Genomic DNA, 12521 nt, shown 5'->3' with positions numbered 1-12521 from the left:
CGTGTGGAAAAACTTTGATGACCATAAAAGGAGTCGCTTCGTTTGCGTTGAGCTCTGTAGCAGGGGCGTAGCCAGGGGGGCTGGCATAGGCCCCGGCCCCCCCTAAAATGGAAAATTTCATTTAGGCCCTTGAAATTTTTTAAAAATTTTAAATTAGTAAAGGTAAAATTGCACTTTGGCCCCCCCTAAAATTATAAAAATTCAATTTAATATTTTACAAATTATAAAAATATAAACTATAAAAAATTAAAATTTCATCAGGCCCCCCCTAAAAAAATTTTCTGGCTTCGCCCCTGCTCTGTAGTGGTAATTCAAGGGTCTTTTTTATCTAGCCAGACTTGGTCCCCAACCTTAAATTGATTAGTTCTCTCATTGAACTCATCATAGTGTTGCTTTTGCTCCTCTTTGCCATGAGTCGGCCATTCGTCTAGTTCATTTATCTGTAGCATTCGTCATTCATGGATGGTTTCATTGTTAGCGAATGAACTAAAACATGACTTATTTATGTTACTCAAAAAATTTTCCTGCAAGAAGGATTGAATCACATGATTAGTCTTATTAACCGAATTTATAAGGTTATCTTCATTACTTGGTATCTCAATTGAATCACGAGCCTGAAGAATAACCATTTCATCACTTGCACGAAGTGTCAGTTCACCTGTACCAATATTAATAATAGTCCTAGCAGTCGCTAAAAAAGGTCATCCTAAAATTTAAGGAATGTCACCGTCCTCTTCCATGTCTAAAACAATAAATTCTACTGGGAATATGAATTTATCAATCTTAACGAGTATGTCCTCAACAATACCTCTAGAAATCCAATAGTTTTATCTGCCAGTTGTATACTCATCCTAGTTTGTTTAGGTTTCCCAATACCTAGTTGTCTAAACATTTTATAGGGCATGACATTTATACTTGCCCCGAAACCGACTACACTATTATCAACATTTAAACTATCTATTAAACAAGGAATAGTAAAACTCCCTGGATCCTTTAACTTGTTGGGTAGTTTATTTTGTAGAATTGCTGAGCAAACTGCATTTAATTCCACTTGTGCCAAATCTTCTAACTTTCGTTTATTTGCCAGAAGCTCCTTTAAAAATTTTAATGAGTTGGGCATCTGCGAAAGAGCTTCAATAAATGGTAAGTTAATATGTAACTTTTTTAAAATGTTAAGAAATTTACCGAATTGTTCGTCTGTGCGATCTTTCTTTGTCGCTTTAAGGTAGGGCACGCGAGGTGTGTATTCTCTGCTTACTGATTTTTATTTGTTCTGGCTTTCGTCCACCTTGTTTTGGCTTACCATAGTTTCTTGCATTAGTTCTAGTATGGACTCAACTAACCCTTCTTCATATTGAACAGTAATCGCATGAAGCTGCTCTCTTGGATTAGCCTTGGTGTTGCTGGGCAAGCTACCTTGTGGCCTTTCTGAGATCAGCTTAGCAAGCTGACCTATTTGAGTCTCGAGACCTTAAATTGACACTTACTGATTTTTAAGCACTGTTTCGGTGTTTTGGAAATGTGTTTCTGACACCGAGATGGATTTTGTTAGCATCTCTTCAAGGTTCGGCTTTTTCTCTTGCTGGTAAGTTGGCTGAAATCCTAGAGGGGGTTGTGGTCTTTGATTGCCTTGACCACCCCAAGAGAAGTTGGGATGATTCCTCCAACCTGCATTATAAGTATTACTATATGGATTATTCTGTGGTCTAGAATTGTTACCCATATAGTGGACTTGTTCGTTCATAGTACTATGATCGTAGGTTAGGCATTCTGGATTATTTATCCCTCCTCCATTTGTATCGCACTGCATCACCGGATGTACCTGCGCAGAAACACATAAACCATCAATCTTTTTATTTATGAGTTCTACCAGGTTAGATATCATAGTAACTGCATCTAGGTTGAAAACACCGGCTGATTTTGTTGGCTTTGTTCTCATAACTTGCCACTGATACTTATTCAGTGACATCTCTTCAATAAACTCATAAGCCTCCTCAGGTGTTTTGTTATTTAAGGTTCCACCGGCCACTGCATCAACCATTTGTCTAGTTGAAGGGTTCAAACCATTGTGGAAAGTTTGAACTTGTGGCTATAAAGGTAACCCATGGTGATGGCACATTCTTAACAAATCCTTGTATCTCTCTCATGCATTATATAGTGTTTCTAAATTCATCTGCACAAAAGAAGAGATATCATTCCTCAATTTAGCCATTTTTGCCGGCGGAAAATATTTAAGTAAAAATTTTTCGGTCATTTGTTCCCAAGTAGTGATTAACCCTCGTGGTAACGAGTTCAACCACTGTTTAGCCTTATTCCTTAATGAAAAGGGAAATAACCGAAGGTGAATGACATAATCAGAAACGCGATTTATTTTGAAAGTATCACAGAACTCTAAGAAGTTGGCCAAATGAGTATTTGGGTCTTCATCCTGTAAACCATCAAACTGAACAAGTTTTTGAATCATTTGTATAGTGTTAGGTTTCAGTTCAAAATTATTTGCAGCAATTGTAGGTCTAACAATACTCAATTCAGCCCCGTTAAATTAGGCTTAGCATATTTGTACATAGTACGAGGAGCAAATTCTGATTCACTAGATTTGTGGCAACCATAGGAGGCAGCAGATTATTTTGATTTTTAGTCATCTCCTCGGTATTAGTGGTGTCGTCCTCGTGCTCTTCCTCTATATATCGTAAACTTCGCCTTATTTCTCTACGATTTCTACGAGCTGTGCTTTCAATTTCGCTATCAAAAAGTAGAGGTCCTGACGGGTTTCTTCTAGTCATAAACTATAAAAACCTGCCAGAAGTAAATAAAAGAAAAGTTAGAAATTAAAATAAAAACAAAATTAAATTGCAATAAAAATAAAAATGGCTAAAGTTAGAAATTAAGTGTTCCTAATATCTTAGTCCCCAGCAATAGCGCCAAAAACTTGTTGGTCGCTAAACTAACTAAAAATTCGATTAAGGCAAGCGCACCTATCGAACAAAAGTATAGTTATGGTGAGACCGGAAATATCGTATCCACAAGGACTAAAAGTACTAGTAATTACTATCTTTTTATTATCTAACCTAAGAATTGAAAGGATGTTTTCTAAACTAAACTTAATTATCTAATTAACTAAGAATGCGTCAGAGATGAAGGTTGAAAAATACTTTTGGAAAACTGATGAAGAAGATAATACCCAAGGAAGAATCCATCTAGACTTCCCTTATTACTTCTGAATTAGGCGATTTATTCACTTGACTTAATCCGTAGAAGTCCCTGATTTATGTTATTATCTCTCTCGAAACTAAAAACAACTAACTCTAGGTTGATTAATTGAAATCTCTTTCTAATTAAAACCCCTATTGTCGTATTAACTCAACCTATGGATTCTCTTATTAGATTTGACTCTAATCCGACAGATTTATGTCGTCCTATCTCTAGGATTGCATGCAACTCCGCTTAATTATGGAGGATCTACTCTTAAACAGGGACTTTTGCTCCACTAAATAAGCACATCAAAACCCGAATTAATATCCTAAAATATTAAAATAAGGATTAAATCTCACAATTAAAAATAAGAATAAGTATTTATCATATAATTCAATTAGTAATAAAATCTATTTTAGGTTTCAACTTCCCTGGGTATTTAGGGAATTTAGTTCATAACGATAGGGGAAAACATCTCAAAATTAGGAAAATAACAAAACATAAGAAACCCAAAAACTTTGATAGAAATTGAATGGAGATATTCAGTCTTGAAGTAATTCTTGCTTCCGAGTTGATTCCAATGACTGTCCTTGAATATTTTCTACCTTCTGGTTTTCGTCCCCCCGTTTTAATCCTCTTCTAGAGTGTTTATATAGACTTTGGAATGCTTAAAACCCTAAAAATTAACCTTTTCCGAGTAGAATTAGACTTGGGCTCGACAGGGACACGGTCATGTGCCATACCCATGTGAAGGTTCTCAAGCCATGTGTAATTTTGAGTTGGTTTTTAGTCGACACGGTCACTACACATGGGCGTGTGGCCTAACCGTGTGTCACACACGGGCGTGTGGATTACCCGTGTGAAAGTGCCTAGGTCGTGTGAAATACTGAGATAAGCTCATTTTGTCTGTTTTTGGCCCGTTTCTTGCTCTTTTCACCTTCTTATGCTCACCTAAGTATAAAACATGATTTTAAAGGATTAGTTGCATCAAATTCACTAAATCTTATGATAATTCATCCAAAAATATGCCAAGCATGGGGTAAAAATATGTATATATCATGGTTTATCAACGGGCAAAGATAATTTTACTATAATAGCAAAAGAACGAAGAGTACAAAAGATGGAGATAAAAAATTAAACCCCAAAAACCCGAAAAAAAGAGCCCTCAAAACGTAAACACAAAATTCTCTAAATGTGTTATGAGTTCTAATCTCTAATGAGTGTTTATTTTTTTAAATTGTAAAAGAGCCTATTTATAGGCTAAATTCATAGGTCAAATAATAATAAAATAATCTAGACTAATCAGAGTTTAATTGAAACAAATAAACAGAGTTTTACTAGAAGATTATTTATTAAATTTGATTAAAAATAGGAGTCATATTTAACAAATCTCTACCTTGACTCATATTTACACAGCACCATCTTTGCCAAAGCCCGCCACTGGACTATCTTGAACTATGCAAGGAATTAATTGAGTCGAATCTGTGCTTAGAAACTGGAAGATTTCTAACCTTCGACTTGTACACTGCCAAATTAAAACTAACCCGAGTCTGATTTTCACGAACACAGTGCCTTAACTTTTCAAAACCTGTATCTAAAAGAGAACCTCTCTTCAACGAAACGGTCATACCTTTTTCCCTCCTATGACCAAGTTGCCTCTGCTCCAAATGAGTTGACTTCGACTCCATAACGGACAAGGGACGTCCGATTTTATCGGTTACTGTAGAACCTTCCAGAATATAAAGACAGCAGGTTCTTTTACCTTTTAATAAAACGAAAGCTCCACGAGATACTTTAATGCCGCTCAACTTGATGTTGATTTTGCATCCTTTCAAGTCTAAAATACTCAATGAAATGAGATTCTTTCGTAAATCAGGTACATACTTGACATCTGAGAGTGTCATAATCGTCCCATCGTGTATCGTAATTTTAACAGTACCAATACCAATTACCTTACTAGATGAATCGTTTCCCATATGCACAAATCCACCGTCAACCGAACTGTATGTGGAGAACCATTCTCTATTGGGACACATGTGGAAAGAACATCCTGAATCTAGGATCCACTCGGACGTAAGCTTGGAGTTATCGCTCGTTGATGCTAACAAGAAATCATCACCGTTTTCATCGGCCAAATTAGCACCAGATACATCTTTCTCGTTACTCTCAACAGCTTTTGTATTTCGCAGTTTATAACAATCTGCTTTGACGTGACCTAACTATTCACAATAGCGACACCTTTTGCCTTGTTTCTTTGACGCTACCAAAACGGAAGCTTGCCTATCTGTCATGCTATCCAAATGAAACTCATTGTTGAGTTTGTTTGTACTCAGCAAATGACCCTTCACATCATCGAACAAAAGTTTGTCTCTGCCATAAATCAGGGTCTCCCTGAAAGACTTGTATGAAGGGGGTAAAGAGCACAATAATAGCATAGCTTGATCTTCATCGTCAATATGAACCTCTACATTCTTTAAATCATTTAAAAGAGTAATGAATTGACTGATGTGATCTCTAAGAGGCTCACCTTCGTTCATGCGAAACGTAAATAGGCGTTGTTTTAACACTAAATAATTAGCCAAAGACTTAGTCGCATAAAGAGTTTCTAACCTTTTCCACAAGGTGGATGAGCTCTTCTCCATCAATACCTCCTGCAATACCGTATTTGCGAGACACAACTGGATTGCAGACAAAGCCTTTTCATCAAGCTCTTCCCATTTTGTTTTATTTAGATTCTCAAGCTTTTTCTCGGTAACAACCTTTTTCAAGCCGGATTGAACTAGAATCTCCATCATCTGAACTTGCCACAAATGGAAATTTGTCTCACCATCGAACTTCTCAATTTCAAACCTTGTTGTTGCCATCTCTGAATAAACTGATCTATCAAAATTGAACTAGCTTTGAAACCACGTGTTAGGATCAACCTGGTTAAGCAACGAACAAGAAAAATAGCAGAATAAATTGAGAAATTGAACACACAAATTTAATGTGGAAAAACCCCTTCAAAGAGGATAAAAAACCACGGGCAAAGATAATTTTACTGTAATTGGCAAAAGAACGAAGAGTACAAAAGATGGAAATAAAAAACTAAACTTCAAAAATCGAAAAACAAAGGACCCTCAAAACGTAAACACAAAATTCTCTAAATGTGTCATGAGTTCTAATCTCTAATGGGGTTTTTTTCTAAGATTGTAAAAGGGCTTATTTATAGGCTAAATTCATTGGTCAAATAATAATAAAATAATCTAGACTAATCAGAGTTTAATTGAAATAAATAAATAGAGTTTAACTAGAAGATTATTTATTAAATTTTACTGAAAATAGGAGTCATATTTAACAAGAAGAAAAGAAAAGAAAATTTCTTTTCTTTACAATTTGGTCCTTTCACCAAAAATTCACAATTTTCACTTTGAAATCAAAAGAATTTCCATAGCCATCAAGAGAGAAAGATGACAAGGAGACTATGGGGAGCTAGAATATCAAGTTAGATTCAAGAAATAGAAGCTGGAGGAGAGAGAAAAATCAAGTTAAAGATTGAAATCAATAGGACAAGGTAAGAACTTGAAGATTTCAATATATTTTTAAGTTTGTTATTATTGAAAAAGCATGAAAATGATGTTATAGTAGAGTTTTCTTATATAAGGTTTTATTTTCTTGATATGTTAGTGAAGGGAAGTAAGAGAAAGTAATGAGAAATATTATAGAGAAAGGGAATAAGGATGTTATAAACTTAGTAATCAACATTTTGCACTAAAATAGTTTTGGGTAGCAGCAGTAGTCTAATTTTGGAAATTCACCAAAAATTGTATAGTTCGAATTAGAGGTTAAATAATGTATGAAATTAAATATTATTGAGTCTAGTTTCACATAGAAGAAATGATATAAGTAACAGAATTGTAGATTGTGAGATATAACAATTTATGTGAGACAAGGTCAGAATGATTTCGGGTTCCCCTGTTCTGACTTTGGAAAATCATAAAAAATTGGAGAAAAATAATTAGGATATTAAATTTATATGTTTAAATACTAATGAGTCTATTTTCAATATAAACAAACAGAAACATCATCCGAATCCCGTACTAAGAGATAATTAATTTTTAGTAAAGAAAGGTTGAAGCTGTCAAACAGCAGAACAGAGATAAATTTGAAGATTTTACTATGCTTATTGGATAAATTATAAATTCTAAAAATTTTATGGTAGAAATTTATTTGAGTCTAGTTTCATGAAAATCAAGTAGATCTTAATTTGGAAATCTGTAGCTCAAGATATAAATAATTTAGTGACTATGACTCAAGTGGACAACTTTGAATGAACATATAAGTAAATAGTAAAATTATAGATAATGTTACATATAAGCATGTTATATATGTTAAGGATGTGGAATGGAGAGGAGGAGGAGGAAAATAAATATATGAATATTTAGTTGGTAAGGGCTTACATTTAAAATGGATTTGCATGCTTTAAATTCAGGGGCTAAATTGAATAAAAGTAAAAGTTTAAAAGGTAATTTTGTAAAAATGTCAAAAATGATCAAATTGCATGAAATAAATTGTTTTATTGTCTAAGTTAATAAATTGAATGAAATTATTAATTTAGATCAAGATCAAATGGCAAATCGATGAAAATGAAAAATTACTAAAATACCCCTAAATCTTGGTATTTATGCAATTTAGTCAGGTAAGTTCATATGGTTGAACTTTCATGATATTTTGTTAAATTAGGAATGATATAATGTATTATTTCATATGTTTGCTATTGAATTATGAATATTATTAAATTATGGAAATCGGATCAAAAGTTCAAATTGAGCAGAACGTTGAATTGAATATGATCGTTTAGTGATCAGTGATGAAATGACGGATAAGACCATGGCTGGACCATGGCAATATATGTGTAAGACCATAGCTAAGCTACGACATCCTAATGATAAGACCATATCTGGGATATGGCACTACGAGTATAAGACCATGGCAATACATGTGTAAGACCATAGTTGGACTATGGCATCATACCAGAAACGAGTAAGACCATAGCTGAAAGACGATATGGCATTGCGATTCAGACGAGTAAGACCATAGCTGAAAGACGTTATGGCATCACGATTTAGATATGTAAGATCATAGTTGAAAGATGCTATGGCAATATGACGAGAAATGAATAAGACCATGGTTGAAAGATACCATGGCAACATGATAGAAAATTAATAAGACCATGGTTGAAAGATACCATGGCAACATGACAGAAAATGAATAAGACCATGGTTGAAAGATACTATGACAACATGACAGAAAATGAATAAGACCACGGTTGAAAGATACCATAGAAACATGACAGAAAATGAATAAGACCACGGTTGAAAGATACCATAGCAACATGACAAGAAATGAATAATACCATGGTTGAAAGATAGAAATGAATAAGACCATAATTGGAAGACACTATGGCATTATGTCGAAGATAAATAAGACTGTGGATGGGAGACGCTATGACATCTGTTGAACAATTGATATTTAGGTAATATGTATCATGTAATACCCCCTACCCGTATCCATTGCTGGAATAGGGTACGAGGTATTACTGGAGTTTACTGAATATTTTCAGATAATTCTGAGTCATTTATTATTCATATTTTGAAAATAATCATAACGTCTCTCTATTGGGCCCTAGAAGCCCCAAACATACATTAGAAACCAACCAGAATTAAATCGAGATCATAGAAAAAAATTTCGCAAAATCTTAAATTTTATTTTCATCTAAGTACTTACTATTTGAATGCTCCTTATAATTAAACATGTTACCATTCAATCAATAGCTTGGCACTTGTCTAAGCGTCAATCAACATCATTGTTAGTATACTTGCACATATTTCATCTAAATTCAACATTGATATACTTATTTTCTCGACATATCGCACTTGAGTTTAATAATAGTCTCAACTTACATAATTTCCTTGTATCAACATATCAAAGATAATCATATATGTACATGTCATGAAACATACCATGCTCTTACCGTTTCTTCATAAGCATATATCATTCATTTCATTATATCAATATTTCATGCTCCATCATTTCCATATATTTTATGTATATTTATTCCAGTAATAGTTTATATAAAACTTAACATAAATTATATTCCATGTACTTATACTTATTTCGTTTATCTATCTTCATAATTATTTCATACAACTATTTTGTACATATATATCCATACGACCAGTTCTTGTAAACATTTCACACAACCATTTCATATAACCATTCGTCATCTGATATGTATCACCTGAATATCAATTGTTCAATAGATGTCATAGCGTCTCCCATCCACGGTCTTATTTATCTTTGACATGATGCCATAGTGTCTTTCAACTATGGTCTTACTCATTTTCTGTCATGTTGCCATGGTATCTTTCAACCATGATCTTATTCTTTTCATGTCACGTTGCCATGGTATCTTTCAACCATGGTCTTATCCATTTCATATCATGTTGCCATGGTATCTTTCAACCATGGTCTTACACATTTCATATCAGGTTGCCATGGTATCTTTCGACCATGGTCTTACACATTTCATATCAGGTTGCCATGGTATCTTTCAACCATGTTCTTACACATTTCATATCAGAGAGCACACTCCCGCGAACCTTATCCTTACAGTGGGATTACCAGTCCAGGCTAAATCCCCTGTAATATAAACTCATAGAGTATTGTCGAGATTACCAGTCCAGGCTGAATCCCCTGTAACGACAATTACTCTAATGAGCTTGGTCTGAATTACCAGTCCAGGCTAAATTCAGACCCTAATTTGGATTACCCGTCCGGGCTAAATCCATTTTACACGTATTCTTCGAGAGGGCTATATCAGAATAGGATCACCCGTCCGGGCTAGATCCTTTTTACCGTCAATTCCTTTTCAGAGATCCATCGAATTTTCCTTTCATTCAACCGGGATTTATTTTCAATTTATATCGAGTATTAGCAATATTTCATCAATTATCATGAATTGAACATTCAAATCATACTTTGATCACATAACCACATTTTTCAAGTATTTAAAATACAATTCAGGTTACACAAACTTACCTCATTACTTGTTTGTGTTTATAATTTCATTAATCTGATATCTTTTCTTTTCCACGATCAAGTCTCATATTTGAGTCGTCCGGATCTTTATAAATAAATTTGATCATCATTTTCATTCATTTCATATTCTAATGCATTTAATTAATGCTCTAGGAAAAATTACCATTTTGCCCCTAAACTTTTAATTAATGACGATTTCATCCTTAGGGTCAGGAAATAAAATTCTTACAATTTAATCCTTATTTCCAGCTATTATTCTCATACATATTGATAACAATCCATGAATTCTATAAAATATCAGAATTTTCCATAATTTCAACACTTTTCAATTTAATCCCTAAAACATGTTTTCCCCCTATCTTGAACTAAATTAATAATTTCATTCAATTTTGTAATTTAAATAATAAAATAAATCTATTTCATGCAATTTGGTCATTTCTGACATTTTTACAAAATTACCCATAAAGTTTTACTTTTATTCAATTTAGTCCCTGAGCCTAAAATATGCAAATTAGCCATGCTAAATGAATATTCATATATGTTTTCCTCCTCCTCCACTCCATTCCACATCCTTAATATATATAACAAACTTGTAAGTAACATTATCTATATTTTTTTATTATTTACTTTTATGAATATTCAAGCTGTCCATCTGTATCATACTCACTAAATTATTCATATCTGGAGCTATAGAACTCCAAATTAAGATCCGATAATTTTTTGTGAAACTAGACTCATATATACTCTTACCATAAAATTTTTAGAATTTTTGGTTTAGCCAATAAGTACAGTTTATTCTTTAAAGTTACCCCTGTTCTTCTTTCTGACAGTTCTGACCCTTCTTCACTAAAAATTAATTATCTCCATGTACAGAATTCAAATGATGTTTCTGTTTGTTTCTATTAAAAATATACTAATTTATTATTCTAAACATACAAATTTAAACTCATAATTATTTTTCTCCAATTTTTTATGATTTTCCAAAGTCAGAACAGGGGAACCTAAAATCATTTTGACCTTGTCTCACAAAATTTATTATATCTCATGATTTACAATTCCATTGCTTACATCATTTCTTCTATAAGAAACTAGACTTAATAAGATTTAATTTCATATTTTATTCATCCTATAATTAGATTTCTACAATTTTTTATGATTTTTCAAAGTTAGACTGCTGCTGCTGCCTAAAACTGTTTTAGTACAAGATATTAATTACCATGTTATAACACCCTTATTTTCTTTTTCTACACCATTTCTCATCACTTTCTCTTATTTTCTCTTCACTAACATATCAAGAACATAGGACCTTATGTAAGAAAACTCTACTATAACATTATTTCCATGCTTTGTCAATAATAACAAACTTAAAAACATATTGAAATCTTGATATACTTACCTTGTTCTATTGATACTAATCTTTAACTTGATTTTCTCTTTCCTCCAGCTTCTATTTCTTGAATCCAACTTGATATTCTAACTCCCCATGGTCTCCTTAACATTTTTCTCTCTTGGTAGCTATGGAAATTCTTTTTATTTTTGGGTGAAAATGGTGAATTTTTGGTAAAAGGACCAAATTGTAAAGAAAGTAAAATTTTCTTTCTTTCTCTCTTTCTCTCACGTTAGTGCATGGGAAATATGGATGAGAATTTCTCATCTTTCTTTCTTTATATACTAATAAAATAATAATAAAATATATTATTAAAATATTAATAAAATAATATTTATCTAATTAAATAATTATAAAATATCAAAATATCTCTAGCATCATTATTACTTTCTAGATTTCTCTCTCTTCCAATTAACCATTTTGCCATTCATTATCTTTTAAAATTCCATCCTTAAGTCATCATTTAATTTGGTAAAATTGTAGTTTAGTCCCTCATAGTTATTCATCTATTCAATTTGGTCATAATTCATCCATTTTCTTTAGTTTCTAGATCATTCCACCCTTAAAATATTTACACTATTGGTCCTTCAACTTTTTCATATTTACACTTTAACCCTCAAATTTTGAGTATTTACTCTCATGCAACAAAACTTTTCTCACTTTTACAATTTAGTCCTTTCTTGAATTAATATATCATAATATACTTCCCAATATTGACATAACTCAAAATTTCCCTTTTTGTCACTTTATTTCCTTATTTTACTATATCACGGATAATATTTTACTGTAAAAATTTTCGGGATATTACATATCAGATGACGAATGGTTATATGAATTGGTTGTAGAAAATGGTTGTGTGAAA

At 32.8% G+C, this 12521-nt stretch overlaps 1 non-coding gene across 1 annotated transcript; it reads left to right on the top strand.

Annotated features, from left to right (window-relative positions):
* The first annotated feature begins 2099 nt into the window (after positions 1–2099).
* LOC121229827 (small nucleolar RNA R71) lies at positions 2100–2206 on the top strand. The gene has a single exon (XR_005927782.1). It is a non-coding gene; the product is annotated as a small nucleolar RNA R71 (small nucleolar RNA).
* The last annotated feature ends 10315 nt before the right edge of the window (positions 2207–12521 follow it).

The sequence above is a fragment of the Gossypium hirsutum genome, chromosome A05, assembly GCF_007990345.1.
Source record: "Gossypium hirsutum isolate 1008001.06 chromosome A05, Gossypium_hirsutum_v2.1, whole genome shotgun sequence".
Classification (NCBI taxonomy): domain Eukaryota; kingdom Viridiplantae; phylum Streptophyta; class Magnoliopsida; order Malvales; family Malvaceae; genus Gossypium; species Gossypium hirsutum.
The sequence above is the reverse complement of the archived record's forward strand: the minus strand, read 5'-3'. Positions and strand labels throughout refer to the sequence as shown.